Below are 6,751 nucleotides of genomic sequence, written 5' to 3'. Positions count from 1 at the left end.
TTATATCAAAGTAAATATTTTTATGTATAAAATAAAATTTTTAAATTATATATATAATGTCGGGTTGGTTTTTTTTAGTTAAAACCAAACCAACCCAAATATAGTCGGGTTTTTTTTTTCAATACCAAACCAAGTCAAACCAACCACTAGTCGGGTTTTTTTTCTCGGTTTGCGATTTGGTTCGGTTTTCGGTTTGGTTTTGTACACCCCTATTTCAAGATGTTAAGGAGATTTTTTATGACAAATTTGATTGAATGATTTTATAAGAAAAAAAAATGTAAGTAGAGAAATCTTATTGATACATAATAGAATTAAAGATATATTTGCTCGATAAATAAGATGGAATATCTCATAAATAAGCTTGAAATAAATAATTCATACTTCATTTGAAATAAATTTATCTTTATAAACTATTGAGATTTACAGAAAGAATCATATTGAAGAAGAAGAAGCTCACATTCATTCAAAGCTTATGTGAGTTAGTTACAGATGTGGGTATTTATACAATGCATTCTATACAGGTGTTGCAGCTACAATAGTAGCAAACTTGTAGCTAACTAACTAACTCCTAACTGATCATTAATCAGGTTGGTTAATTAAACACCTAAGCTAACCATTTCACCAACTAACATAGTTAATCAATTAACGACCTATCTAACATAATTGATCAATCACTTAACCAATTTCAATACTCCCCTTCAAGCTGGATGTACTAAAGAGATTCAATACTCCAAGCTTGTCTAGAAGAAAGTCATGTTGTGATCTTCTGTCACGCCCCCGAGCCTACACCTTGGGCGGGACCGGCACTCAGAGACCATTGCTGGCCCCCAAGCGAACCCTTGGCCTGGCTTTCTTAACTCAGCGGAAACCTGACTCAACAGAATAACTCAATGCCATGCAAAGACATAAACAACTTAACTGATAAAAAAATAAGGCCCAAAGGGGCAACTCGAGTCTCAAAATAGAATATTTACATATACATACATATACATGGATGAGAGACTCAAAACTACTGACTGACTGACTGACTGTTTGAGGACCAGTGATATACTAGTCGCGAAAAAGAATCAGCGACCAGCCCGATAATCTCGTCTCTAAAGGTCATTAGCGACTAGGCCTATAAGGACAAGTGTAACTGGTCGCTATTTCCCTTTTTGGGACCAGGTTCGTACTTATAGCGACCAGTTTTCCCTTCGCTATTGGGCAGTTTTCTTGTAGTGCTGGCTCTTATGTTTTAAAACATATTTCTTCCTGCTGATATGAGATAATTACTCAAAAACTTGCCCGAAGGCTCTTTTGGAAATCTCAGTTTCCAACCTTGCTTCATTTAGAAAACGATAACTCTTTTTCTGAAAAACTGGCCCGAAGGCTCTTTTGGAAATCTTAGTTTCCAACCTTGTTTAAATGTGAAAACATTTCTTTAAAAACTTCTTTGGGAATACATAGTTCCCTAATAACTTTGAGAAATGAACTCAACTTTAAACTCTTTACTTGACTTGCAACTTGAGCCTTAGAATGAAGTAAAAACGTTCATTAAAGACTCTCGAACAACTTTGAAAACTTGCTTGAACTGACTTATTAACCTTGTTTGACTTGACTCTAACTTCTCTTTAACTCGATTCTAACTCTCCTTGAATTGAATTATGGATTCAAGGGATATAATCACCTGTTATGAATGAGTTCTAAACATTTTGATACAACTTGAAGTGTTGGAGACAACTTGGAAACATAGGTACAATAAGAAATGCAGAAACATGGCCTTGACGGAAGTGATCTACGGACCGTAGGTCCATTCACGGTCCGTAAGTGACGACCGTAGATCAGCAGGCAAGGTATTTGAGGACAATTCAGGAAAATGGCCAAGTGTGGAACCACGGTGTCCATCGACGGTCCGTAGATCAATCTACGGACCGTACTGTTGGTCCGTAGAGTGATCCTGAGAGGGTTCCAATACCTGAATTTTTGAAAATTCTAAGTGTGGAACTAAGGAGGGGATCGACGGTCCGTAGACCGATCTACAGACCGTACCTCTAGTCCGTCGATCGCTTCTGAGAAACTGACTATTATTGGGATCCTCTTTTTTTCTAGCTCTAAACCCTCCCAAAACAAGGTTTCAACCCATACACTTGGAAGCACAAAAATCCCTCAACAACCCATAGATTTCAACTATCAACTTCAACAACTAGCAACCCTAACAACAATTCCAACAACTTCAACAACTAACAACCCTAACAACATCTTCTCTTCTTCTTCTCTTCTTCTTCTCTTCTTCTTCTCTTCTTCTTCTCTTCTTCTTCTCTTCTTCTTCTCTTCTTCTTCTCTTCTTCTTCTCTTCTTCTTCTCTTCTTCTTCTCTTCTTCTTCTCTTCTTCTTCTCTTCTTCTTCTCTTCTTCTTCTCTTCTTCTTCTCTTCTTCTTCTCTTCTTCTTCTCTTCTTCTTCTCTTCTTCTTCTCTTCTTCTTCTCTTCTTCTTCTCTTCTTCTTCTCTTCTTCTTCTCTTCTTCACTCTCAAGCCCTAGCCTTCACTCTCTTAAAAAATGGAACAAAATGATCCAAAGATCAGCCCTATACAACAATACATCCTCAAAAGAAATAGCTAGGGAAAAGACCAAAATGCCCTTAATGATTCCCGGACGGATTTCCTTGTCAACTGCCCAACTTTCAAAGGCCATAACTCGCTCATACGAACTCGGAATTGAGCAAACTCGGTGGCGTTGGAAAGATCATTCCACAAGCTTCACAACCATAACTGGAACTACTCCTAAATCATCCTGAGCTAGAAGTTATAACTGCTCAAAGTTGGCCAAAAATCATTGATTTCCATACTCAGCCAAATTTTCCAGATTTTCAAATCCTTTCCAAAAATTGAAAGTTTTCAAATTCTAAGTCTCTTCTTAGCTATTTCAAATTGCCGGATGTTACATCTTCCTAGTGCCTTAGTCAGCAAATTAGCCTGTTGATCCTTAGTGTTGACATAGATGGTTTGAATGAGACCTTTTTGAATTTTCTCTCGAATGAAATGACAATCAATCTCGATGTGCTTAGTACACTCATGAAACACAGGATTTGCAGCAATTTGTATAGCAGCTTTGCTATCACAATATATAGAAGTTGGTTCAATCAACTTTACTTTTAGTTCATTGTATATGCAATCCACACCACTTCAGTTGTCAGGCTAGCTAGACTCATGTACTCAGCCTCTGCAGAGCTTCTTGACACTGTATTTTGCTTCTTCGACATCCAAGATATGGGCGAATCACCATATTTCAATACAAAACCTATTACAGACCTTCTAATACTTGGACATGCAACTCAATCTGCATCACAATAACCTATCAAATGGAGCTTGCTATCAGAACTCATTAATAATCCTCTTCCAAGTTCAAGTTTGATATATTTGATTACTTTTAAGGCAACAATCCAGTGTGACATCTTTGGTCGTTGCATGAATTAGCTCAAGGACTGTATTGCAAAAGCTATATTTGGCCTTGTGTTGGTAAGGTATAGTAGCTTGCCCACAAGTCTTTGATATATGGAAACATCTTCACATAAAAACATCGGTGGTTTGAGCATTCCGATCATACTCTATATTGGTCAACTTCATGTTACATTCCAGAGGTGTTACATTTGGTTTAGCATTCCCCAGTCCTGCCTCAGCTATCAACTCAAGGGCATAATTCCTTTGATTCATCACAATTCCCTTTCTAGACCTTAAAAATTAAATTCCCAAGAAATACTTGAGTTCACCTAAATCTTTAATCTTGAAATGACTATACAATACATGCTTGGTTTCTTCTATTAATCCAATATCATTACCTGTAATTAACAGGTCATCAACATATACTAGGATTATCACCATTCTAGATCCTCTTCTTTTTGTGAATAAAGAGTAATCTAGATGACTTTGTGTGTAACTTGAAATGCACAATGCCTCAGTCAATTTTGCATTCCATTGTCTTGATGCTTGCTTAAGTCCATAGAGAGACTTAACAAGTTTACAGACAAGGTTCTTATCCTTTCCTATGCTACAGAACCCTTTAGGTAGTTCCATGTAAATCTCCTCAAACAAATCACCTTGGAGACATTGAATACATCCATCTGATAAATTTTCCAGTTTTCAGCTGCTGCTAAGGCTATGATGATCTCATAGTTACCATCTTCACAACAAGAGAAAAGGTCTCTTGATAATCAATCCCCTCAGTGTGACTATACCCTTTAGCTTTGAACCTGTCAACTTCACCATCAACTTTATATTTGATTTTGAAAACCCATTTACAACGTATAGTTGCCTTTCCACTGGCAGTGGAACTATTTTCCAACTTCCATTCTCCTCTAATGCTTGAATCTTATGTTGCATAACCTTCACCTATCTTGTGTCTTTCACTGTCTCCTCATAGTTTATGGGCTCAATGTCAGTGGATAACTTAGACAAATATGTTTTATAATGAGAAGTCACATTATCATAGGATACATAGTTTCTCTGAGAGTGAGTATAACATCTTGGAGTAACATAATCTTTCATCCAGATAGTAGGATGGGAAACTCTAGATGACTATTTTGATCTTTTTGCCTAACTGCTACATTATCACCTTCATGATCTTCAATAACACTGGTATCATTGTGTCACGTCTTGAGCCTACACCCTGGACGTGGCCAACACTCGAAGATCATTGTTGGCCTCAAGCGAACCCTTGGCCTGGCTTACTAACCTTAGAGGAAGACTATATGCATATTTATAAAGATCAATAGCACATTACTCAACTTAACTAATGAAATAACTTAGAATGTTTAATAGTCAACATTCAACTTGGCCAAAATGGCAACTCAAGTCTTAACATATGAAATGAAAAGTAAAGACAACTGAATTCACTAACTGATTGTCCGACTGTCTGACTATCTATGAAGCCTCTAAACAACTGAGATGGATGTCGGGACAGGCCCGCGACATCCTAATGAACTAATACTAAAACTGAAAGCAATTTGAAGGAGTCCTCTAGAATGCAAAGAGGCTCACCAACAAACTCTGAACTGCTCACTGGATCAATGAATGTGTCGGATGCCGATCCTAATTACATGTGTCTACATCATAAGACGATGCAGGCCAACTGGCATCAGTATATTAAAAGTACAAGTATGCGAGTTGGAATGCTAAAACAACATAGGCTCGAAAGGGATTATGAAAGAAACACCTACCTTGGCTCTTCTCAACTCTTGAATACTTAAATAAACTCATTTCATTATAAAGCAGTTTAAAACAAGTGCAATATAAAGAAAAACTGTTGAAAACATGTTGTCAATTCATAATCATAATATCATACTCGACGGGAGAATCCAGGCTATTCAGGAAGAATCGCAGCAATTCCCCAATCCTAACGAAGTAGTTCCTCCGGAATCCAATGAACAACAATGATGTTGAGTGATCGCTCGCTATCTGGCTAGAAAAGATGGTTGCGTCAGCTGTGGATATAGACTAGGCTAAGGCTTAGGTTCTCTAGCCAAGAATCCCATTATTGATCGAATCGGCCAGAGCTAGTTTCACAGCTACCAATTCGCAAGATCCTCTCTCTTACTTGACGAAGCGCGCAAGCAATTTCTCCTTTCTCTTAGGGGTAGGACTTACTGAACAGCCACCCTGGTTGGTATTGGTATGTGGGTATGGGAATGGCTTCAAAAATTTCCTTTAGCTCTACGGATGACTAACAAGGCAGGATCCAAGCGGTAGATGTCCCAGTGACGTCAACTCAAGGAAGATTCGAGGGGCGTTCAGCCACTTGACTGTAAGGAGAGGGGGCCTTCCGCTGCACCATAACACTAACTTGACTTTCTATTATATTAGTAAAGCGCTATCGCGCTACAACTAGCATAGCAGCCTGCGGAAAAAGCTCGTCAGCCCCTACTCCTAAGTTAGAGCAAGAAGCAAGGGATTGAGCGCATCTTTCCCCTTTCTATTAGTAGTAAGGTTATCAAAAGGCTTTCTGATTGCAAGGGCGTTAACGCGACCTTCCTTCAGCTGGCTAAAAGGCGCTTCACCTTAAGATTAAGAGAGATACTCCAGCAAGAAATCTATTGAAGAGTTGGTGCTGGGTTAGCCGAAAATCAAAGTTTATCCGGTCCCTGAAAAAATTGGTTTTTATGATTACATCGGCAATAATCCAGAAAGTGGATCTATTTCATTTTTTCTCTTTTAAGAAAAGGAAAATCTTATTTCCCAGATCATTGTACATTTCAATTTGAATTAGGCATTCTGTGTCCAACTCTAAGCAGTCCTTACCTACATATGCATCTGATCATATATGTATATTATCTATTCCAACAAACTAATAATACAAAAGAACGAGGTTTGGATGCGCTTCTGTCCTTAAAGGGAGTTCAACCATGCTTTCTCTCAAATTCTACTAGTGCAATGCATGAATGAAGTCCCATACCCCCATTCACACTAAGCAGAACCCTTTGAGAAACCATGCTACTACTGATGTGGGAGTTTCTCTAACCGACAACCATCACTTAAGAACTATGGTGATGATACAGGGCTTTACCTCACGCTGCCGAGGCCCATCCTATACCTTGCCGTGATATAGGAAGCTAACTCACTAAGTGGATCCACTAGTCTATGCGAAAAGGATTCATCTAAAAAGTATGACCCTTTTTACCCATGATGGCTACATGGTTTATGGGGTTGTGAGTTATTATGAACTCGCATCCCCATATTGGTGCTCAATACTACTCCCAAAAATACTTAGTTCTTTATGTTT

This window comes from Solanum tuberosum, unplaced genomic scaffold, assembly GCF_000226075.1.
Source record: "Solanum tuberosum cultivar DM 1-3 516 R44 unplaced genomic scaffold, SolTub_3.0 scf00181, whole genome shotgun sequence".
In the NCBI taxonomy this organism is placed as follows: domain Eukaryota; kingdom Viridiplantae; phylum Streptophyta; class Magnoliopsida; order Solanales; family Solanaceae; genus Solanum; species Solanum tuberosum.
This window is presented reverse-complemented; position numbering follows the sequence as displayed.